This window comes from Marmota flaviventris, chromosome 5 (assembly GCF_047511675.1).
Source record: "Marmota flaviventris isolate mMarFla1 chromosome 5, mMarFla1.hap1, whole genome shotgun sequence".
Lineage (NCBI taxonomy): Eukaryota > Metazoa > Chordata > Mammalia > Rodentia > Sciuridae > Marmota > Marmota flaviventris.
Genome location: NC_092502.1, coordinates 35,764,896 through 35,789,768, shown reverse-complemented (window position 1 = coordinate 35,789,768; position 24,873 = coordinate 35,764,896). Strand labels below are relative to the sequence as shown.

At 37.3% G+C, this 24,873-nt stretch overlaps 1 pseudogene; it reads left to right on the top strand.

The window, feature by feature from the left end:
* Positions 1 to 22,465: 22,465 nt before the first annotated feature.
* LOC114106414 (olfactory receptor 2Y1B-like) lies at positions 22,466 to 23,403 on the top strand (annotated as a pseudogene).
* The last annotated feature ends 1,470 nt before the right edge of the window (positions 23,404 to 24,873 follow it).

The window sequence follows — 24,873 nt, the reverse complement described above, 5'->3', positions numbered from 1 at the left end:
TCATGTGTCTCTGCATGTTGTGTATAAATAATAAACTTCTCCATCAGAAATCCTGTTTAAATTTTTTCTCAATAATGTTAATATTACATCCTTCAGCCTAGTCTTCTAATTTAATGCTATTGCCAGACTATAATGGAACCAAATTAAAGCCAGAAAGTTGAACCTCTATCTAAGCAAAAAAGGAAATTATACAAATTCCTTCCCCATCACCTTCATAGTTCAACCATGTCTTCTTAAATTTGAATCTAATTTTTACTTCCTCCTATTATGTCTGCATGTGCAGTTTTTGGGAGACTAAACCAGCTATAAAACCTTACTAGACACCAAAGCATTCTTCTACTAGTCTCCAAAACCATCTCCTACACAGACTCAATCATTCTGTGGTCTGAACCCTATCCCTTTCATATAATATTCAAAATTACTTTAAGTCAACAATCATACTCTACATAAAATCTTTTTCTCCTATAATTTATGCAGTTGCAAAGAATGAGATGCAAGTGAGCATCTTTATTCTTGACAAGGTGCTTGTAGTGGGGTATGTGAATAGGTGGATGCATCATGGAAACAAAAACTTTATCAGAGACAATATGTATTTTTAGCCTGATTTTAACGTTTCTTTGTCCTGAAACTAGGTAGCAAACAGAGTGAAATCCAGGGCTAATTGCCTAGTGGAATATTTCTTATTTTGTATTTTTATTTCCTGTGAAGCCAGAGTAGCCCACCCTGTCAGTACTCACCCAGACCTCCAGGGAAGAAAACTACTGAATTTACCACCCTCAATTCTATTGATTTCAAAGGTGATGTGAAACGTAATTGAGACTGTTAGCATCTGGAGATGTTTTAGTTAGACATATTCATCTTTGTTCCTGATTTCCTTTGTAGAGTGAGACCTTGGATCAAATGTTCTGTCCTGGAGAAGTCATGATTACAGCTTGTTCCTCTTCAGCAGGAAGCTTGCTGAGGCTCAAAACCTAGGAGGTGGGTGCGTCTCCAACAGTAAGCCACCCCAGCTCAAGCTAGCCAGCTGACCAGCAAGGAGCTGGTGTATTGTCAGACTACCACTTGACTCTAAGGCTGAAGACACCACTTCTGCCCTCTGGCATTGCCAAGGCCTTCTTTAGAGCAGTGGAGGGAGAGAGTTGTTTACCAAGTGCAACCTTGGAGATCTTTGGGACCCAATGGGGCAATTATAATCAACTTACTGGATCAAGATCTGCCTTGGAGCCCTCAGTTCTCTTTGCCATACTCTGCCCAAACCAAAGTAGTCAATTTATTGTCCTCAGATCACATGTTCTTGCTTGGCTCATGTGTCTTTGCAGCCTGGGATTCTTCCCACTTTCCTACTTCAACCCCCATCCTGACAGTCCTTCACCAGCCATGCAATCTTCCACGACATAATTGAAGCCATCATGTTCTCAACACATCTAAATTTTTTTCCTTCTCTGGAATCTTTATACAACTCTCACATTCTCATTTATGTATATCGTTGATCCAACAAAATTGTTTTTTTTCCTTAATGACAAGTTCATTGCTCTTTTTTCTTTTCTACACTATATTTAATGTATCACATTTTTATACTTCTGGTTTTCTCCACATTATGCTTAAATAACTATTAGTTTCTCAATGTATTCAAAAACATGTTGAACAATTGACTGATTTATACACCATAGAAAATAAAAACTATTGAATAATATGCATCCACTAAAGAATCATAATATAATGAAGAGAAAGTATCTCTGCCATTACAAACTTTTCAACTTAGAAAAGTTTTCTTGACATGCTTTTGTCTCATTGCCTCACCAGTAGGATGATGTTTATCTGACTGAACCTGTACCACTGCTTTGTGGATTTACACAATGTGCCTGGCATATGGTAGATGTTCTTTCAGTGGTAATTAGTGTCACTGTAATACAAACATCTGTCCAGGGCCTTCTTTTTGCCTGATGCAAATGAAGAAAATATAATCTCTTATATCAAGGAAGTTGTTATGATTTGGATAACAGGTGTCCTCCCAAAGCTCCCGTGTTAAAGCAGGAATATTTAGAGGTAAATGATTAGATTATAAGAGCTATGACCTGACAGGTCCATCCTAATTTGAATGAACTAATTGAGTGGTAACTGTAGGCAAGAGGGTCATGGCTGGAGGAGGTGAGTCACTGAGAGTGTTCCCTGGAAGGGTCCCTTTTCCCAGATCCAGGCTTCATTCACCACCCCACTCTCCCTGGATACCTTGAACAGAGCAACATTTTTCCACTATGTCCTTCTGCCATGATGTACTGCCTTACGTTGAGCCTAGTGCAAAGAACTTGGCAGACCATGCAATAAAATCTCTGAAACCATTAGTACAAAATAAACTTTCCTCCTCTAAGTTATTTACTCTTGTCAGGCATTTTGGTCATAGTAACAAAAATCTGACTAACACAGAATTGCACACAACTAATTAGAGGTATTAGTAATAAGAGACAGATGACATTTCAAATAATTACGGCCAAGATGATAAGTGCACAAGTCTGTCCTTTAACTCAAGGAGCTTAAAATCTTAAAGGAAACACTGAAAATATTGAGAATGTAATTACCTTTTTGGATTTTATTTTGTATACGATTAATGAAAATGGCATAAAATACTATGCACAATTATAAGAGATAGAGGGGAGGAATAAATTACTTCCAAGAGAGTAGGAAATGTCCTCTTTGAGAAACTCATGCATAAAAGAAAAATAATAGCTAAACCTTGTAGTGTTTATTCTGTATCAGGCACTGTTCCAGAACAACTGAGATTATAAAGATTTCCCCCAGGTGCTACGAGACAAAAGAAAGACAAAAGGCTCAGTGACAGACTGACAGAAGTGTGGTTCAGAGTGGCAGCAATACCAGTTGGATATCCCACCATTTGGGCCAGAAAGAGGAGCATATTTATGGGTTAGGACAAAATTGATTTCAACCTGACTGAAGTGTATCTGCTTTATCATAATATCGAAGAGACAGGGGCAGCCCTGGAACCAGGTTCCAGTTGTAGAGTCCACTCTGATGGTTTATTTACTTATGGTTTGCTGAGAAACTATGCAGGAAAACACAGTCAGGGTAAAACACAGCCAGGGTTACTCAGGAGGCATCATGATGGTTATATCTCAAGTCTTGGCTGGAGTCAGGTCAAGCAGAACCCATACAGGCACTCTTCTAAGAAATCTGCACATATTGACCCAAATAATCCTCACAATAACTTATGTAATAATTACCATTATTGTCACAGGACAGTGGGGGAATTGAAGCTCCAACCTTTGTTTACTGTATTCCAACAAAAGAAAGTTTAAAGCCAGACACCAAAAGTCATGCAAGGGAGCTTTATTATAGGAGAAATTAATGTGAAGAAAAGGTGAAAGTGAATTAATGCTCAAGCAGAAAGCAGTCTCAAGAGAGACTGGCTGGGTAATCTCCTAGCAGAGTATAACCAAGGAAACAATGCTGCTTCTAAATTTATTTCTGTTTGATGTTCACCTTGAGAACTGGTGTCCTCCTTCTGCACGATGTCAAACAGATGTTCCACTCTTCCTTTCCCTCAGGCTGTGGAGTTTTTGACCCTAATTGGTCCTCTCTGGAAATTTCATGGTGGCCATCCTATGCAGGGAGCTTCATATACAAGTCAATCTTATTTTAATGAGGGTATTTGGATCAGTGGTCAGTTAGCATTTACTTTGTGTGGCTACCTTACTAAAGAAACCTCCCTTCCAAGATAAATGGAAGTACTTATGTCTTAAATCATAGATGTTCCTTGAGCTCAGTGGATATTATCAAAAGTTATTCCTATTAATCTTTTCTTGATGCATTTCCCCAATCATCCATCCCACTTAGTTTCTTTTTTTTTCTATTTGATTTTTCTGAAGGTCTGTGTGCCAATGTTTTTTTTTTTCTACAGGTTATCTGCTACAAGTTATTTATACATCTGTGTTGGCAGTAATTTAAAGAAAAATTTAAGAGTAAACTAAAGACCACTTGACCACTCTCTTTCTGCTTCCTAATCATGTGAGCCACTTCCTTCTGTAACACTCTTCTGCCTTCAGGTACTGCCTCACCTCAAGCTCCAAGGAATGAATCAGGAAGTCTGTGGACTGAGACCTCCAAAATCAACAGCATGATCCTCTCTGCTGTCATCTTCATCACCCTCTTAGAGTAAAAGGCAGTTACTCTGAGAGTGAGGGAAACTTTGCTGCTCTTTTTTATACTATCATTACACCAATGCTCAATCCTCTGATCTATACCCTAAGGAACAAGGATGTGAAAGGGGCTCTCTTGAAGGTACTAGGGAGAAGCAGAGATTGAAGGTAGGAGGGGAAACAAAGTCAAATTACATTTTCCATGGTAACTTGCATTTCCTAAAAACTAGCCCTTTCTTTGGAGGCAGTTGGCCACTAGAGAACAGTCCTCGTGGGTCCTCAGAATTTTACTATATTCTTTCTTGGGAAGTGAGAATCTCTAATTCAGTGTTTTTATGATTATTGTTCAGGAGGGAGAAAATCTTTTGTATCACAATGTTCAAAAGGAATGAGCTTGACAAGAGGGTACATTTTGCCATATGTGGAGAATAGGGATGGGGTCTGTACATTTCTGAGAGCCAGGGAAGACTAATTCAATCTGGTAACCCTTTTCCAAAGAGACTGATTCCCAATGTTGTCAGTATCTCCCAGTGTGCCTAAATGGGAAAGTCATATGTTCACTTCTAGATTTTTTAATAAATTGGGACCCTGAACACCCTCCCACACAACTGAGACCTATTTCTACCTTCTCAAACAATAGTTATTCCTCTAGTCTTCTAGTCATAACAGTTGTTAGCAAATAAGGGGTCCTGCTCAGAGGCCCTATTCTGAGCAGATAGGGTTTCAAGGTGAATGTCATTTACCTCCTCAAGGAAAAAGGCAAAATATGTAGCATGGCATTAAAAAAAGAAAAGAATAAAAGCTTATTACTTGCACCAAGTGTGTTGGTCATGCTGTGTGGTGTCATGAAGAAGATATTTCCATGCTAAAGAGAAGAAAATAGAGTAAATGTGAGTAAATAAACAAGAATTATGTCTAGGCCAGGGGCAAAAGGACAGTCAGTGTAGGTAATAAATGAATGGGTCAGGAACATGGGGACTGATTCAACTGATTCAAGAGGAAATAAAAAGCTAATACCTCCATAGCATACCCACCTCCTCCAACCTGTTGCCAAGGTTCCCTGCCTCCAGGGAATTGTTCCTCCCTGCAAGGAGGTGTTAATGAATGCCCACTGGGCTGCTCCATTCCTGCCTGTACCCCTGGGAGGCTTCTCTTGGTCCACTTTTTGGTCATGTAGGCAATTTAAGGGGAGGAGGGAGCATGAGAAGAAAGGAAAACTAAAATGCATAAAAAGGGGAGGACATCCCCACTTCCTTGAGCAAAAACTAGGACCCCCCGCTGCCCTAGGAAGAGCCTCTTTCCATATGTGTGTGTGTGTGTGTGTGTGTGTGTGTGTGTTTTCTATCCTTTAAATAAAACTCTTTGCTCTTGCCTCAACATTTCTTGACAGTTTAGTCTTCAACACTGGCAGAAGACGACTTGAACCCTATTCTCAACACCAGTGTCATCATGAAGAAAGAAAGAAAACAGAACAAAAGAGAGCAGTTCCTGCTTTAACAGTTGTCCACTTACTGTGTATGTAGCCCTGGCTGCTCTGCCACTGAGGCTTAGTTTAAATGGGTATGTTTTCTTTTACTCTTCTCCCTCTCCCTCTCCCTAACCTCAAGGGAAACAGGATTACCTATTTCCTATCCTAGGCCTGAGTTATCTGTTTTGAACACACACCACAGGAACCAAGTAATTTAAATAATTTACTCAAATTCTGTTCTCAGTACTTCTTTCTCTCTCCACTCCCTCTCCCTGGTCCCCTTCCTCTACTGTAATGGTCATCCTTCTATATATTTTTTCTTTTTTGGAGGACCAAGGATTGAATACCAAGGATGCTTAGCCACTGAGCCACAACACCAGCACTTTTTTTTAACTTAATTTTTTTTGAGGCTAGTGTATTAGTAAGTTTTCTCTAGAAGAACTGAATCAACAGGAAGTGTGATTATAATCAGGGAATTTATTATACTGGCTGGATAGTTCACAATGGCCATCTGTAGGCTGGAGAGCTAGAGGAACCTGTAGCTGCACAGTCCAAGATGCCTCAAAGCAAGAAGGATCAATGATGCTACCCCAGTTGGAGGCCAAAGGCTTCTGGAAACTCTCTGGAGAATCACTGGCAGAGTCCCCTGTGGAAGAGTGAAGAAGCAAAAATCTGATATCCTCAGGTGACCACAGCAGCAACCAAGAACCTGATCAAGAAGAATGGAGCTTGCATCTACTGCTGCTTCCTTGTTCTACCAACCTTTATGCCATCCAAGCCTCCAGCATATTGGTACTGCCTATGCTTAGGGAGGGTTTCCACTTCAGTTAGCTACCCCATGTCCCAGATCATTCCTAGATACCTCACTGACATACCTAGAAGCCTCTTAATCTTTGGCATCTCTTAATTCAATCAATCAAGTTGACAATTCAAATTAACCATTACAGCAAGTTTTTGCTAAATTGCTTAGGGCCTCACTAAGTTTCTGGGGCTGGCTTTGAACTTGTGATCCTCCTGCCTCAGCCTCCCAAGCCACTGGGATTACAGATGTGCACCACAGCACCCAGCAATTTATTCGTTTTCAAATTCCTGTCTTATCCCTAAAGGTGAAATTCACTGTGGTATAGTCATATATGTTTACAACATAATTTATTAAATTTCATTTCACAGTTCCCCACTTTTTCCCTGGATATTTTCTTCCCCTTTATCCCCTTCTTTTACTATATTAGTCTCCCTTCTATTTTCATGGGATTCCTCCTTTTTCACCTTTGTTTTACTCTGGCTTTCACTGCTGAGAGAAAGTATTCAACACTTGACTTTCTGAGTCTGGCTAATTTTACTTAGCATAATGTTTTCCAGTTCCACTCATTTACTATCAAATTCCATAATTCCATTCTTCCTCAAGGCTGAGTAAAGCACCATTGTGTATGTATAACCCATATACACCATGTTCATTCGTCTGTTGACAGGCACCTAGGCTCATCTCATAACTTGATTACTGTGTATAGTGCTGCTCTAAATATTGTTGTGGCTGTATCCTTACACTATGCTGATTTTAATTCTTTTGTATAAATACTGAAGAGTAGAATATCTAGGTCATATGATGGTTCCATTCCTAGGATTTTGAAGAATCCCCATATTGGTTTCCAAAGTGATTGTGCTAATTTGCAGTCACAAGAACAACATATAAGTTGCCCTTTTCCCCTCATCTTCACCAACGTTTATTATTGTTTGTATTCTTGATAACTGCTCTGCTAACTAGAGCAAGATGATATCTCAATGTAGTTTTGATTTACATTTTTGTAATTGCTAGGGATGTTAAAATTTTTTTCATGTATTTTTGGCCCATTTGTATTTCTTCTTTTGAGAAATTCTTGTTTGGGTCTTTTGCCCAATTATTAATTAGATTATTTGAGTTTTTTGGTGTGTGTGTGTGTGTGTGTGTGTTTAGTTTTTTAATTCTTTAGATGTTCTGGATTCTAGTCCAGAGGAATAGCTGGAAAATATTTCTGGATTCTTATCAGAGGAGTAGCTGGAAAATATTTTCTGCCATTCTGTAGGCTGTCTTTGCACACTTATCTCCTTTGATGTGCAGAGGGAGTTAATATTTTCCATTTGATGCTATTCCACTTATTATCACTTCATTTTATTTCTTGAATTTATGGTCTTCTGAAGGAAGTCAGTGACTGTGTCAGTTTGTTGGAGTGTTGTGTGCATGTTTTCTTCTAGAGGTACAAAGTTTCTGGCCTAATTCCTAGGTCTTTAATCCACTTTGAGTTGACTTCTGTGAAAGATGAAAGATAGCAATCTTGTTTCATTATTCTACATATAGATACCCAGTACCCAAGATCATTTATTTAAAATCTCTCTTTTCTCCAACATATGTTTTTTCACAGCTTTGTCAAGTATCAGATGACTCTATCTACGTGGGTTTTTTCTGTGTCTTTTATTCTCTTGCACTGGTCTTGAAGTCTATTTTGGTGCCAACATGCTGTTTTTGTAACCACAGTTCTGTAATATAATTTGAGATCCAGTACAGTGATGCCTCCAAAATCAATCTTTTTGTTCAGTGTTGTTTTGGCTATTTGGGGTCTTTTTCTTTTCTCTCAAATAAATTTTAAGACTTTCTAGTTTTGTGAAAAATGTGATTGAAATTTTGATGCTATTACATTGAATCTGGATATTGCTTTTTGTAATATGGCCATTTTGACAATATAAATTCTATCTATCCAAGAACATGGGAGATCTTTTCATTTTAAAGGTCTTCTATTTATTTCTTTAGTTTTCTATAGTTTCATTGTAAAGGTCTTTCACCTTGGGTGGATTTATTCCTAAGTATTTTTTTGAGATGACTGTGAATGAGATAACTCTCCAGATTTTTTTCCAATAGATTCAATACTGGAGCATAAAAGGTAATTTATTTTGGTATGTTAATCTTGCATCCTGATACTTTGGTAAATATTTTTCAGCTTCAGAGGACTTCTAGTGAGGTTTGTGGGTCTTCTATATACAGTATCATGTCATTGACAAATAGAGATAATTTGATTTCATTTTCTATTTGTATCCCTTTAATTTCCTTTTCTTTCCTGGTTACTCTGATTAGTTTTAAGAACTATGTTGAATCTCAGTGGAGAGAGTGCACACACTTGTCTTGTTCCTAATTTTAGAAGAAATGTTTTCAGTTGTTCTTTATCCTATATGCTATTGACTTTGGGTTTGTCATATATGATCTTTATAATATTGAGGTAAGTTTCTTCTATCCCAAGCTTTTTCAGCATTCTTCACATAAGTGGTTGCTAAATTTTGTTAAAGACTTTCTGCCTTTATTAAGTTGATCCTGTGATTCTTGTTCTTAATTTATCTATGTGGCTAATTACATTTACTGATTGGTGTATGTTGAAATACCTTGTTTCCCTCAGGTAAAATCCACTTGATCATGGTATACTATATTTATAATATGTTTTAAATATGCTTTGCTTATACATCTCTGTCCATCAGGGATACTGATCTGAAGTTTACTTTCCTTGATTTGTGTTTGTCTGGTTTTGATATCGTGTATATACTGGTTTCTAGAATAAATTTGGCTGTGTTCCTTCCTTTTGTATTCCATGGAATATTTTGAGTAGTATCAAAGCCAGTGCTTTTTTAAAGATCTGGAAGAACTTGACTGAGAATCCATCTGACCCTGAACTTTTTTTTTTGGAAGACTTTTAATTGCTGTTTCAATCTCATTGCTACTAATTCCTTTGTTCAAGTTTTCTATAAGATTGTTGTTCATTTTTCGTAGGTCATATGTGTCTAGAAATTTGTCAGTATCTTCTAAATTTTCCAGTTTATTGTAGTATAGATTTCAAAAGAGTTGCTAATGATCCTTTGGCTTTCATACATGTCTGTGGTGATATCTTCTTTCTCATCTCTATTACTGTTGATTTGGATCTTCTCTAGCTTTCTTTTTGTTAGTTTGGCTAAGGATTTATCAGGTTTGTTTATCTTTTGAATGAAACAACTCTTTGTTGCATTAGTCCTTTGATTTTTTATTCTGAATTTTATTAATTTGAACTCTGGCCTTAATTAATTCCTGTCTTCTACCAAGTTTGAGATAAGTATGTTTCTCTCTTTCTAAGTCCTTAGACTATTGGAATCTTTTTGTAGTTTTTATGTAGGCAATCAATGCTGTGATCTGCCCTCTTAGTCCCAGAGATTTTGATGTTGTACCTGTTCTCATTTGTCTATGAAGATTTTTTTTTCTTCCTGATTTCTTCTATGACCCATTCCTCATTCAAAAGTGTATTATTCCCTAGTCTATCCTTTCTCCCTTCCTGGATAGGTAAGGAATCAGTGGAATGAATCTGACCTACCCAACTTTCCTATGTACCTATAGGAATATACCACAGTGACTCTTATCATCATGTATATCCACAAGACACTAATTTTAAAAATCTATATGTAAATAACAGAAAGGTCAGTAGAGTAGAGGGAAGGAAACAGGGGAAGGAGAATGAGAGGTGAAGAGGAAGTACTGGGGACTGAATTACAACAAATTATATGCTATGCTTTTATAATTATGTCAAAATAATCCTAATGTTATGTATAACTAAAAATAACCAATAAAAACAATTTAAAACTTTTTTTAACTTCCAGGTATAAAAATGAGTGTTTTATCTTGTTGATTTCTAATTTCATTCCATTATAATAGTATATAAAAATTATATCTAATTTTTTACTTGTTTATATTTGCTATGTGTATTTTATTAAAATATGTATTTTATGGAAGGTTCCATGTGAAACTGAGAATAAAGTAAATTTAGTGGTTGATGAATAAAACAATCTATAGATGTGTGTTAAATCCATTTGATTAATGGTATCTTTTAGTTCTGAAGAGTCTTTCTTAGTCCCATCTATTGTTGGAGAGAATTATGTTGAAATCATCCAGTCTACTGTGTTGTGATCTATCAAATTATATATAAATGTTTGTTTTATATATGTAGGTGTACTAATGTTTAGGGTATAAATATTTACAGTTATTATATATTATTCTTGGATGATTCCCTTAAACAGTAGCAAGTGTCCTTTTTTGTCTCTTGTCAATTCTGGCCTGAAGTCTACTTTGTCTGATATAAGAGTTGCTACCCCTGCTTGCATTTTGTGTCCAATTGCAGGTCATATATTTTCCCATCCTCTCACCTTTAGCCTATGTCACCTTCACCTGTAAGGTGAGTCTCTTGTAAACCACACATGGTTGGGTCTTGTTTTCTAATCTGATCTACCATTCTACATCTTTTGATTGGAGAGTTCAGACCATTTACATTGTTAAGATTGTTTTAATTTCCTGCCATTTTAATTTATTTCTAATGATTAATTAAGAATGATTCTCCTTTAATTATTCTCCTTTAATTAATTATTTTCCTTTGGTTAGTCTAGTGAGATTCACTATTACACTTGCTCTTATAGTTATTTTTCATTTCTTTGCATGAAATATTTCACTGAGTATGTTGTATAGTGCTGCCTTCCTTGGTGGTTATAATTCTTTTAACTTCTACTTATCTTCAATCCTGAAGGATAGTTTTCTTGGTAAACAATATTGGTTGGCACCAATTGTCTTTTGTGGCTTGGTGTACATTATTCCAAACTCTCCTGGGTCATACTGTCTGGATTAAGAAATCAGTACAAATTCAAGTTGGCTTACTTCTAAATTTGACTTTCTGTTTTTTCTTGTTGCTTATAAAGTTTTATCTTGTCCTGTATAATAGACATGTTAATTATCATGTGTCCTGGAGGAAATTGTTTTATTACGCTATCTAGAGTTCTAAATGTCTCTTGTGTGAGTGTAATAGCATTTATCATCACTCAGCTACCTGGGCTCAAGCAGCAGGAATACTGCTTCTCCCTGAAGGAGTCCAAAAAGGAATTTTATTAATATTCAATTTTGGACAGAGACTCTTAGAAAAATAGAAAGTTTGGGCATATGAAGCAAGGAAAAGGAACAAAATTAGAGAAAAGCTGCTCACTGGAGCAGTGAAATTAGCACACAGGGATGGAAAAAGCTGAGAAATACTATGAAGAGACTGGAGAGGCTGCCTGTCCTAGCCAATTCATGGGCTGTTCAACTCATTAAATGTGTCCACAAAGGACACCCTGAGTTTACCCATCATCCACAGGGAACCAAGTCAGGAGTCATCTTGAGACTACCCCACAGCAGTGCCAACAGAACTAAGATCTTGTCTGCGACTGGCTCCAGGAGATCTTCTCTGAGCCTCCAAAGTCTTACCTGAGCCTAGCAAAATAGGGGAAATTCAAATACAGAAAGCAATTTGTCTGAGGAAATACAAGCTGGAGAGACCAGGGAGAACCCAGCACCCTTCACCTCTGAGTCCAATAGCTCATGGGAACTCACAAGGCCAGGTATATTGTCTTAGCAATTTGAACAGATGGGTGGCTCAAGAAACATATTGATTCAACACCAACAAATAATTTGCAATGCAATAAAATACCTGGATCCTTATTTAGTTCATACTTCAAGAAGAAATAAAAGATATAGGAGAGACAAGATGGTAGATTAGTGGTAAGTGACTTTTCTCACAGCTCCATCATACAGTAGTTAAACAGCAAGTGAAAAGAGTACTCCACTGATACTCAATATTGGACACAGAGCCTTGAAGACTGGAAAATTTGGGGTACCTTAGACAAGGATATAAAATGGAATTGGAGCTGAGCTCCTGGTGAGAGCAGGGGAAATTAGTACATGAGGTTGGAAAAGATGGAAAAGTGATGGAAAAGTCTTGATAATCCTAGGATCAGAGGGGCACCCTGTCCTGGACGTACTCAGAGGTTATTCAGCTCATGAAACTGCTGCACAGAAGTCACAGTGGGTCTGCCTGCTGTGCACAGGGAGCCCAAGCTGGAGACATTCTGGTCCCTCCATGCTGAAGTGCTGTCAACTCAGACTGTGAACTTAGATCTGGTAGTTTGGAGCTGAGTCCAATACAGGAATCCATCAGACACCAGCCATGAAGTCTAAACTCAGCCTAGCAAATCAGGAGAATCTCTGGTATGGAGTTCCTTTTGCCTAGGCCTAATACTGGTTGGAGAGGCCAGAAAGGACCTGTCTCCCTTCCCTCCCTAGGACCAAACATTGTGCAAGCCTGTGGCAATGGCTTGAGAACTTGAATAGACAGAGTAGCAGAGTTTGGACGGACAGTCCTTGGAAGGACAGAAAGGGCAGAGAACTGGCAAAGGACTGAATTTCCCTGCCTATGAGTGGGGCCCTAAAGGGAATAGAGGGTTACAGTCTTAGAGTAACTGATTCATTAATTCCTGAAAACTCCCTATGGAAGAAAACATCTGGGGCAATACTTGACCTACTCCCTGCCTCTGGGAGCTTCACTTCCAGAAAGTCATCCCTGTTATGGTTTGGACATGAAGTGTTCCTCAAATGCTCACCTGTGAGACAATGCAGGAAAGTTCAGAGGATAAATGATTGTGAATTAATCTCCTGGTAGGGATTAACTGAGTGGTAACTGAAGTGTTAAGGTGTGTCTGGAGGGGGTGACAATTGAGGATTTGGCTTTGGGGTATAAATATGTATCTGGCAATTGGAGACCTCTCTCTCTTTGCTTCTTGATTATCGTGTGATCCACCTCCTTCTGCCATACTTTTCTACCATGATGGAGCTGGCTGCATATGGACTAAGACATCTAAAATCGTGAGCTCTTAAGTAAATTTTTCCTCCTTTTCAGGTGTGTTGGTTGGGGCATTTAGTCAGAGCAGCAAAAAAGCTGACTAAGAGCTCATAGAACCCAGAGGCAACTATACCCTGGGAATGAATCCAATTGCTTCTTCCAAAGTTCCCCACAAACATCCTCAGAGACGTGAAGCTGAGAAATGAAGAGACAATTTGGCACAGACAGTAAGCACATACTCTTATTGCCTATTCTTATATATTGTTTTTGTTTTAGAATGTATACTGATTGATATATGATGGGCTTTTATACACTTGTACACATACATGTTTATTTGTGCTTTCTCATTTCCAGTCTTTCTTGAAGGTAGTTACTTTTCCTTACTCGGTATTTTGAGGGTTAGAGTTTTTGATTGGTATATTTTTGATTGATTTTGTATTGTCTGCTTCAGAGCTCTGTTTCCCTTTATTATTTCTCTCTTTTCTATTGCTAACAGCCAATCTCTATTGTTCTCTCTTTCATCTTCTGTCAGTTCTTTTACTTCTATTTTGATTCTCATTCTTCATAAACAACACATCCTATACCACCTTGCTTTTGCCCTATTTACCTCCTGAATCTACAAATCCTTTTCTACATCCATCTGTTCTTCTTTCCCAAAGCAAAATAAAAAATCAGTAAAAAGCATCACCAATAGTCTTGACCACTTGGAAGATAGATTTTCAGGCAACAAATATGAAGTGCATGATCTTGGAAATAAAGTTAATCATGGAGAAAAATGTTAAGAGACCATGAACAAAATTTTCAAGAAATATGGAATATCATTAAAAAGCCAAACTCAAGATTTATAGGAATAGATGAAGACTCGGAGATACAAACCAAAGGAATGCACAATATTTTTAATGGAATAGCAACAAAGAATTTCTCAAATCTTAAGAAAGAAATGAAAAATCATATACAGGAGGCAAAAAGGAATCCAAATATAAAAAATTACAACAAACCCACTTCTAGCACATTATTATGAAAATGTCTAAGTACAGAATAAGGATAGAATTTTAAAATTGTCTAGAAAAAAAAACTGATCACATTTGGAGGTAAAAACAATCTGGACCTAAGCTTATTTTTCAACCCAAACCCTAACAGTTAGGAAGTCTTGAAATAATGTATACTAAGCTCTAAAAAAAAATGGATGCCAACCAAGAGTTTGCAAATAATATTTCAGCAAAATTAAGCTTCAGATCTGAAGATGAGGTGAAAATGATGAACAAAAGTTAAAAGAATTCACCACTAGAGAGCTAGCACTATAAAGTACACACAATAAAATATTTCATGAATAAAAAATGGAGAATACAAATGAAAACTGGCAGAATACACTAAACTATAATAGTATATCAAAGGAGAATCAAATTCCACTTAAAAACTAGAAGTAAATCAAAATAACAGGGAATAAAAATCATCTCTCAATAATAACAGTGAATGTTAATGGACTCAGCTCATCAATCAAAGACATAGGCTAGCAGATTGGATTAAAAACAATATGTTCTCTCCAAGAGACCCACCTTATAGGCAAAGATATGTACAAATTGAAAGTGAAAGGGCATAAAAAAAACCTTGTCATTCACATGGATCTTGTAAATAAGCAAATCTTTCTAGTCTCATATCTGATAAAGTGAACTTTAAGCCACATCTAATCAGAAGAGATAAAGAAAGTCATTTCTTACTGCTTAAGGGCGTCATACACCAGCAAGGAATAACAGTCGCAAATATTTGTGCCCCAAATATTTGTGACCCAAATATGGAACATCTACATATCCTTCTCAATATCAAGAATCAAATAGAACACAACAAAATAATATTTTAGATTAGTTAGAGGGGAGTGAAGGGAAGGGAGTGCACGTGAAGGTAGGAAGGACAATAGAATGAATCAAGCATTTTTTATATTATGTACATATATGGCTGGTGTGATTCTATATTATATACAACCAGAAGAATGAGAAATTATAGTCCATTTATGGAACAACAGAACCAAAGGAAATACAATTAATAATCTAGATTGAATAGACATCTATAGAATATTTAATCCAAAAATGACTGGATATAACTTTTTCTCAGCAGCAAATGAAACATTTTCTAAAACCATCAACATTTTAGGACACAAAAAACATATATAGGGCTATGGATATAGTTCAGTTGGTAGAGTGCTTGCCTTGCATGCACTAGGCCCTGGATTAAATTCCCAATCATATTCATTCATTCATATTATATATATATATATATATATATATATATATATATATATATATATATATATATCTCCCTGTATTATATCAGATCATAATGGAATGAAATAAGAAGTCAATTGTAATACAAAAAGCAGAAACTACTCTATATCTAGAGACTAAAAAATTCACTCTTGCATGATGAAAGGAAAGCAAAAGAAATCAGGAATAAAATTAAACCATAAACCTAGAAGCAATGAGAATAGTGATGTAACACACCAAAATCCCTGGGACATTATGAACACAGTTCTGAGAGGAATGTTCATAGCATTGAGCTCATTCATTAAAAGAATAGAAATTCACCAAATAAATAATCTAACATTACATCTCAAGAAACTAGTGAAATGAGCAAGTTAACATCAAAATCAATAGAAGACATGGAATAATTAAAATCAGAGTCAAACTCACTGAAATTGGGAATTTAAAAAACTCAAAAAATTATGGAATCAAAAAGTTGATTCTTCAACTCAAAGTAGATCAAAGACTTAGACACTAGAAGAGATATCCTGTACATACTAGATGAAAAAGAAGGCCCAACTATTCACCATGTCCTCTTAGGCCATGACTTCCTTAATATGACTGCTAAAGCACAAGAGGTAAAATTAAGAATCAATAAATGGGATGGTATCAAACTAAAATGAGTCTTATCAGCAAGACAAACAACCAAAATGTAATGAGAGGGCCTACAGGTGGGAAAAATCTTTACCACATGCCCCTCAGCACACTAATCTCCAGGATATACAAAGAACTCAAAAAATTTAACACCAACAAAACAAATAACCCAATCAATAAATGGACTAAGAAATTGAACAGATACTTCACAGAAGAAGAAATACAATTGATCAGTAAACATATAAAAAAGTTTTTCATGTCTATCAATTAGAGAAATGCAAATCAAAACGACTCTAAGATTTCATCTCACTCCAGTCAGAATGGCAATCATCAAGAATACAAGAAATAAGGGTTGGCAAGGATGTGGGGGAAGAGGTATACTTATCCATTGCTGGTGGGACTACAAATTGGTGCAACCATTAGGAAAGCAATATGAAGGTACCTCAGAAAACTTTGAATGGAACCACAATTTGACCCAGCTATCCCATTCCTTGGTTTATACTCAAAGGAATTAAAATCAGCATACTGTAGTGATGCAGCCACATCAATGTTCATAGCAGCTCAATTCACAAAAGGTAAACTGTACAACCAACCTAGAGGCCCTTCAACTAAAAAGTAGAGGAAACAATCCAGAACATGAAGAGAGAGCCTACAGAATGAGAGAAAATCTTTACCACCTCTACAACAGGTAAAACATTAATTTCCAGGATATACAAATAGCTTAGAAATCTTAACACCAAAGAAAACCCATATTACCCAATCAAATGTGCAAAGGAACTAAACAAACCCTTCTCAAAAGAAGAAATATAAATGGTCAACAAATACATGAAAAAAAGTTCTACATTTCTAACAATTAGAGAAATGCAAATTAAAACTGCACTGAGATTTCATCTCACTCCTGTCAAAGTGGCACCTAAAAAAATTAGCAGTAACAGGAGATGTTAGCATAGATGTGGGGGAAAAGGTACATTCCTGCATTGCTGGTAGGACTACAAATTGGTGCAACCACTCCAGAAAGCAGTATGGAGATTTCTCAAAAAAAAACTAAGAATAGAATCACTATTTGCCCAGTGATCCCACTCCTCAGCATAACTCCAAAGATTTACAATCAGCATCTACAGTGACAACTACATCAATGTTTACAGCAGCATAATTTTCAATAGCTAAGCTATGGAGACAACCTAGCTGCACTTTGAAAGTTAGAGGGATAAATAAATTTTGAAGAATATATAAAAAATGAAATATTACTCAGCCATTTATGACATTTACAAACAAATGGATGGATCTGGAGAATATCATGTTATGTGAAATAAGCCCATCCCCCTAAAACACAGGTCAAATGTTTTTGTTGACATGTTGAAGATAAGCCACAATAAATGGGGAGGGGGAAAACAGAAGTTCTATTGATTAGACAAGGGAAACGAAGGGAAGGGAGGGAGAATAGAAATAGGAAAGACAGTGGAATGATCTCACATACTTTTCCTATGTACATATATGAAAATACCTAACTTAAGCCCACCATCCTGTACATCCACAACAGTGGGATCCTAATTAGAATAAAATATAATCTATGTATGCATAATTTATCAAAATAGGTTCTACTGCCATGTATAACTAAAAAGAACCAATAAAAATGCCTCTTGTATTTGGATTTCCATGTCATTCCTAAGATTTGGATATTTTCCTCATGTTACTTCATTGGAAACATTTTGAATTCCCTTAGGTGACTTCCTCTACAACAACAATTCTTAGATTTGATCTCTCAAAGTTATTTCAGACTTCTTGAATTTTCTGATCATGGTCTCTTAACATCTTTTCTAATTTTTTTGGCTTTATTTTAAATATTATATGCTTGGGGGGGTTAATTTGTTTTCTATGTGGTCTAATCTATGAGCAACGCTATCAACTAGATTTTTAATTTGTTTTATTGATTCTTACATTTTCAGGATTTCTTTTTGTTTCTTTTTTCAGAATCTCGATCTCTATTGAAATGACATTTCACTTCTTGTGTTTTCTCTCTCAGATAATTTCTTATATCTTCTTTTAGTTCATTGAACATTTGAACTGTCAATTATCTTTATGTTTTATAAAACATTTTCTCCACTGTGGTGTCAATGGGATCGGCTATGGCACTTGGGGCTATTTGGTGTAGTTCTATCCCTTGCTATTTCATATTATTTTGTGTGTCCACCCACCTTCCTGGATGATTATCTCTTTCACTTTTATGCAAGGAATGACTTAGTAAGCTACTTTTTGTTAAATTCCACAGGTGGGGAAAATATCCTAGTATTAACATTCCCAGTCAGCCTGTATCTGCTTCTATGCTCCGTATCTATCAATTTGAGAGAACATACTAAACTCTATTAATTACAAAGCCATGTACTACTCATCAATTAGGACACACAACTTATTGAAAATGTCCTCCACAGTCCTCTAATCCAAATATGAAATTGTAGTCATGTTCTTAAATATTGAGAAAATAGTTATTAAAATTACTATTTTACTACATAGAGCTTGAAAAGGGGAGAAGAGAAAAATGTGCAAAGGAAAAAGAGAGCGATAATATTTTTAAAAATATAAACTAAGACAAAAATAAGAAAAATGAGTGTATTTGAAGGAGGAGCAGGTAATGCCGAGGGGAAAGAAAGACTAATAGGAGCAAGCGTAAACCTGACTAAAGAAATAAAGATTCCAGTTCATGCTTTAAAACACTAGAAGAAATATGATCATTTGGATCAAAGGCTATAATATTGTAGGTAGACCCAAGGTGGTTATAATTAAGTTCTGTCACTGACACTTCCATCAAGCAGTTTTTATTATGTAGTCAAGATCACAAACATGCTGATTCAGTATATGTACTGAAGGTCATAAACATCTGCCTGTGAACATGCACTCATTTATGTAACCTGTTGGAAATGTGCCTTCTTTGTTTGGCCTACAGATTTTTAAAAGTCTATGCAAGACTCAGGGGGCTGCTGCCATCTCTAAATAAAACATGTCTGCCATCCCAACTATTCCTTACACCTTCTTCTTTCTCCTGCCAGAACTTCAAACCTTCTTCACAGGGCCTAAACCACATGCAAACAAATATCAAATAATCAGGGAACATCTATGAATTTAATATCAAAAATATTTGTAAGACCAAAATTGACATTAGAGCTATTTAAGATATTCCATGCTGAGATAAGGAAATTACTTATCAAGTCTTATTGGTTTGGATTGTATCAGGATTTGAGGACTTTAGAAGATGCTGACCATTCCTCAGTTTTACCTCTGTATACCTGGATGTGAGGATAGTCATCACACTACCTCCCAATCCTAGGAAGTACCTCTCCTTTTTTGTGTCCAAATATCTTCTAGCTGTCTGATGGGTCAGAAGAAATGCTCCCTAATTGTCTGTGTTTTAGCAGCCAGGTTACTCCCTGTTAGGGGATGCAATCCTGTATTTCCTCCTGAAGAAAAGCTGCATGTATCCATCACTGTCAAACTCAATGTGGGCTCTCTCATGCGTATTTCAGAGTGTGCAGGGTATCATGTTCTAGGGTAGCGTTATTGTAGACAGGTTGATGTGTATTGTGTAACTCATGGGAGGTGGTTGACTCAGGCTTCCTCTGGAATGTAAGGCCACAGGTTAGTGGACTTGTAGCTGGGCTTACCAGGCAGTGGCTGATGTCTCTGGGACACTCCTCTGCAAGCCCCTTTGTGAGGTGTACTGCTGTTGTGTGTGCTCTGAGGTTTTCTGCTGGCTGATAGAGGTTTCTTAAGCAAACGCCATCAGTGGGTCCATGTGACTAAATGAGAATTGAGTTAGCTGACCATTCTGGGACTTGCAGCTGTGAACCCTCTTACAGGGAGGTGCTAGGGGCACAGCAGCTACTTTCCTGGTTGCTATGATTTTCTTGCCAGTTGGTACTTGTATGTCAGACCAGAGGGCTTAGTCTTCATGGTTGGAGGGTGCTTCATCTGATGCTTGTTTCAATGGGTGCAGGGGTGAAAGATGCCTGAGTGGACCAGGGTGTACGTTGGCCCATCTTCTCCTGTGCTGTGAGATCCCTGGGTTAGGGCTGCACTCCTGGGAGGGATTAGCTCCACTTCACTCCCCTTTTCCACAGTGAAGGGTAGGGCTTTCAATAGCCTACACCTAGCAGCATTCTCTCTACAAGTTCCTTCTAGATGAATTACTGAGACAACTCATTTCTAAGGCATTTTCTTTGGTTTTATTTGTTACTATCAGGAGGAGGTATTGATTTAAGTGCTTTTAGGGACTGTGGATAGATGTGAACTCTACAAAATGGCTGCCCTGTCCAACACAGCTTTCAGGCCACAATGTGGGCTAAACTGTGTGATCTCCTTCACTGTTTTTGCTGCTCCTATCCCATTTTAAATTGGTCTGCTTTTCTTTCCAACTGTTAAGTCAGCCTATGTGGTTTTTCTCTCCCTCTTTCTTGTTACCCATCCCTCTAACCCATGCTGAGTGTTTAGGTTAAAGAAATTCTATTCTTATTTCCTACTCCAGTGTACAAATCTCCAAGTTCCTCCACATTTCAATCTGTCCAATGCTAACGTTGGAAGTGTTTGCTCTATCACCCACCTCTCTGATCAGCTGTTCTTTCACTCCTTCATTTCTAGGCTATGGAGGACTCAAGGGTTGCTTCTATCTTCCATGTACCTCACATTGCCCTTTCTGGAGTTACTTTTCCTCTTGTGATTTAACTTGAAATAATCTATACAATGTGTAGTGATCAGATCAAGGTATTTGGGATATTCATCACCTCCTATCATTTCTTTGTCTTAGGAACATTAAAAATCCTCTCTACTAGGGGGTGCAGTGGTCCATGCCTATAATCCCAGTGTCTCAGGTGGCTGAGACAGGAGGATTGAGAATTCAAAGCCAGCCTTGACAATGTCAAAGCACTAAGCAGCCCATGAGACCCTGTCTCTAAATGAAACACAAAATAAGGCTGGGGATGTGGCTTACTGATCGAGTGCTCCTGAGTTCAATCCCTGGTGCACCCCAAAAATGTACTTTCTACTAACTATATTGAAATAATTAATTAAATGTTATCATCCTTCTTTTACTGGGATGAAAGACTTAGGCAATATGAAAGGAAGTAGACATCTTCAAGGTGTCACCTTTGGTTGAGGAATATGGAGGCCAATAAAACTTGCATGTCATGATTCTTTTTCTCAACTTGAAATTAAGAGATGGACTTAGCAGAAGCCAAAGAAGTGAAAAGAATTTCAAAGTACCATAACTCATTCTAATGAGTTGATGTTTTATAATTTTTTGTCCAGAATGAATCTAGACTTTTCTCAGTTTTTGGAGACAGATGGCAGCTAGTCCTGATTGGACTTCCAAGGATTAATGATGAGTTGATCATATTCAGTGATCAGAAAGAAATGGATGAGCATCTGTGTCCAAACTTGAGCTCTCATCCTTGATAAATCTTGATCCTAATCTAATGAAACAGTCTACCTAATAAAGAAAGAGGGCAAAGGAGAACAATATGGAATACAACTGTTATATCCATCCTTCAACTCTCCAGAAAGAGTTGTTGGCTACTTGTAGCATAGTCTTCTTTGCATAATTTTTATTTAGGATTGTTTTTACACTCACTAAATTCTTTTAAATATGTCCTTTTCTCTGAATTGAGAGATATTATGTCAGAAAATTATTGGATATAAAAACATTTAGCATGCAGTTTTTTATTAGTTGCTCAAAACATTACAATGATCTTGACATATCATACATTTGATTCAAATGGGGCGTGAATTCTTATATTTCTACGTGTACAGATTGCATGCAGTTTTTTTAATCTTCAGTTGTATGTGAACAAAATATCTGTAGTTTACTTCTTTCTTTTTATGCGCTGTTGGAGATCAAGCCAAGGGTCTCACATGTGCTAAGCAAGCACTCTACAACTGAGACACAACCCAAGCCCCACATTCTACATTTTAAAAGCTTGGTTCCACATAACTGCATAGGTCCTCAGTGCAGTGAGAGAGGTGATGCATCCTTGATATTTTTCACACAAGAAACCTCAGACACAAGGCCTTTGCTATAGTCAAAGAACAAACAAACAGCAAAACTAGAGTTCAAATCAAGTTCTTATCACTCCTAATCAAGTGCTATTGTCTCTAGAGAAGAGCTAGGAGAAAAACTGGACCAAAATGCATGGAATAGCAAAACAGTGTTGGGCAATATTGTGACATAAAAATTTAATATGTTTTTAACAAGAGCATTGAATTGTCTTCTGTTATTTGTGCAGGTAAAAGGCTATGGGAAGTTTCAATACCAGTTTGGGAGAGGGCTTCATTTTGGTGGGCTTCTCAGATTGGCCTCATCTGGAGCTCCCCTTTTTGACTTTCATTTCAGTATTCTACTCTCTGACTCTCTTTAGCAACACCACCATTATCACACTTTCACAACTGGACCCTCGACTGCACACGCCCATGTACTTCTTCCTCTGCCACCTCTCCTTCCTGGACCTCTGCTATACCACCAGCACTGTGCCCCAGCTGCTGATCAATCTTTCTGGACTTGACAGGACCATCAGCTATGGAGGGTGTGTGGCCCAGTTCTTCATTCTCCTCGCTTTGGGTGGAACTGAGTGTGTGCTCCTGGTGGTGATGACCTTTGACCGTTATGCTGCCGTGTGTCATCCACTCCACTACACAACCATCATGCACCCCCTGCTCTGCCAATCACTAGCTATCACCTCCTGGATGGGAGGCCTTCTGAATGCTCTTATTCAGACAGGGCTTGTGGCATCCCTGCCACTCTGTGGCCTTCACTGCCTGAACCATTCTTTTGTGAGATGCCTGTGTTACTGAAGTTGGCTTGTGAGGATGCAGGAGGAACAGAGGCCAATCTGTTTGTGGCTGGAGCCATAATCTTTGTTGTTCATGTGGCACTAATTCTAGGATCCTGTGCACACATTGCTCAGGCAGTGCTGAAGACTAAGTCAATGACTGGGTGCAGAAAGTCTTTTGGGACATGTGGCTCCCATTTTCTGGTGGTTTGTCTGTTTTATGGCTCAGCCATATGCACATATCTCTAACCCATGGACCGTTACTTTGAGAGTGAAGGAAAGTTTGTTGCCCCTTTTTATACTGTCATTAGTCCCAAGCTTAATCCTCTGATCTATACCCTAAGGAACAAGGATGTTAAGAGGGCTCTGTGGAATGTACTAGGGAGAGATAGCATTTCCAGGTAGGAGGGATAAGGAGGCCAAAGAACAGTTTCTGTGATAAAAGTTTTATTCCCCGAAACACTTTCTGTTATTTAGAGTTAGCTGGTCACTAGAACACAGTGTTGGTGGAACTCAGGGTTTTAGTTCCTTCCTTTGTGGGAAGTTTCAAGTGGAAATCTCATGAGTTGCTTTGTAGCCTATATGAACCATTGTTGTACTGAAGGGAGTCACTGCTGATCTGTATCACAACATCCCACAAAAATAACCTTGAGAAATGGATGTGTTCTGGCCAGATGTAAAGAATAGAGTAGGGGAGGGGTTCTAGACTTCTCTGAGAGTGAAGGGAATATTAATTGTGAAAATGCCTTTTCCAAAGTCAATGACTCCCAATGTGGACTTATGTAGATGACACTGTCCTTAAATGTGGAGAACATGAGTTCACCACTTTATTTCTAATAAATGGCCCCTGGTCACTTCCTCACATATCTTATTACCTGTTCTAAGTTCTCCTACAATGATTAACCTTCCAGGATTCTAGTGGTTACCATTGCTTGGCAGAAAGAAGGAGATCATGATTAGAGGTATTTCATTGAACATATGAAGTTTCAGATATGAGTGTCATTTACGATCATGAAGAAAAAGTCAAAGTCATTGGGATAGCATTGAGTAAAAGATGCGTCCAAATCTGGTCAGCTGAACCCAGTCTTACTCATGTCACTTGGTGTCATGGAGGAGATATTTTCATGCAAGAGAGAGGAGAATAAAAAAAATAAATGAGTACCAAAACAACCAGAAATGTGTTCTATGCTAAAAATACAAAAATTATTCATCCTATATAACTGCACATCTGTTCCTATTAAACATCTTCTCTCTAATCCAAAGAGATTTTTTTTGTCAAGACTCACACCATAAAACAAGTGAATTAATAGTAAATGCACATAGGTGAGCACCATGTAATAGGACACAAATATTTCATAAGTAAAGTGAGAAAACAGGCTAAAGATCAGAATATATTTGCATTGTATATAACAAACAACCTACAAATCTTTTAGAAAAGAGACAATAGTCCAATGGAATATAAAAGTATATGAGCAGATAATTAATGAAGAAAATGAGATGAATAATAAAAAAGGAATTCAGAAAATAAAAGTTAAGAACATTTAAAAAAAAGAAAATGAGTTGTACAATAAACCACATGAAAAGACGCTGAGTCCAACTCATAATGAATTAAATGCAAATTGCAGTAATAATGAGATACAATTTCATGCCCATAATATACATTTAAAGGTATCTTCAAATAGAGATAGAACTTTGGAGGAGCAAAGTTGGAAGATCAGAGCTAGGCTGCAACCCTGAACACTCCATAGCCCTGAGTGAAAGCAGGGAAAGAACAAATGACCAGGAGACAGTGTAAATATTCTGAAACTCAATATTGAACAGTTTGACAGTTGGAGGGACTGGTGTTTTGTTGCTGGAAAAGAAAATAAGGACAAA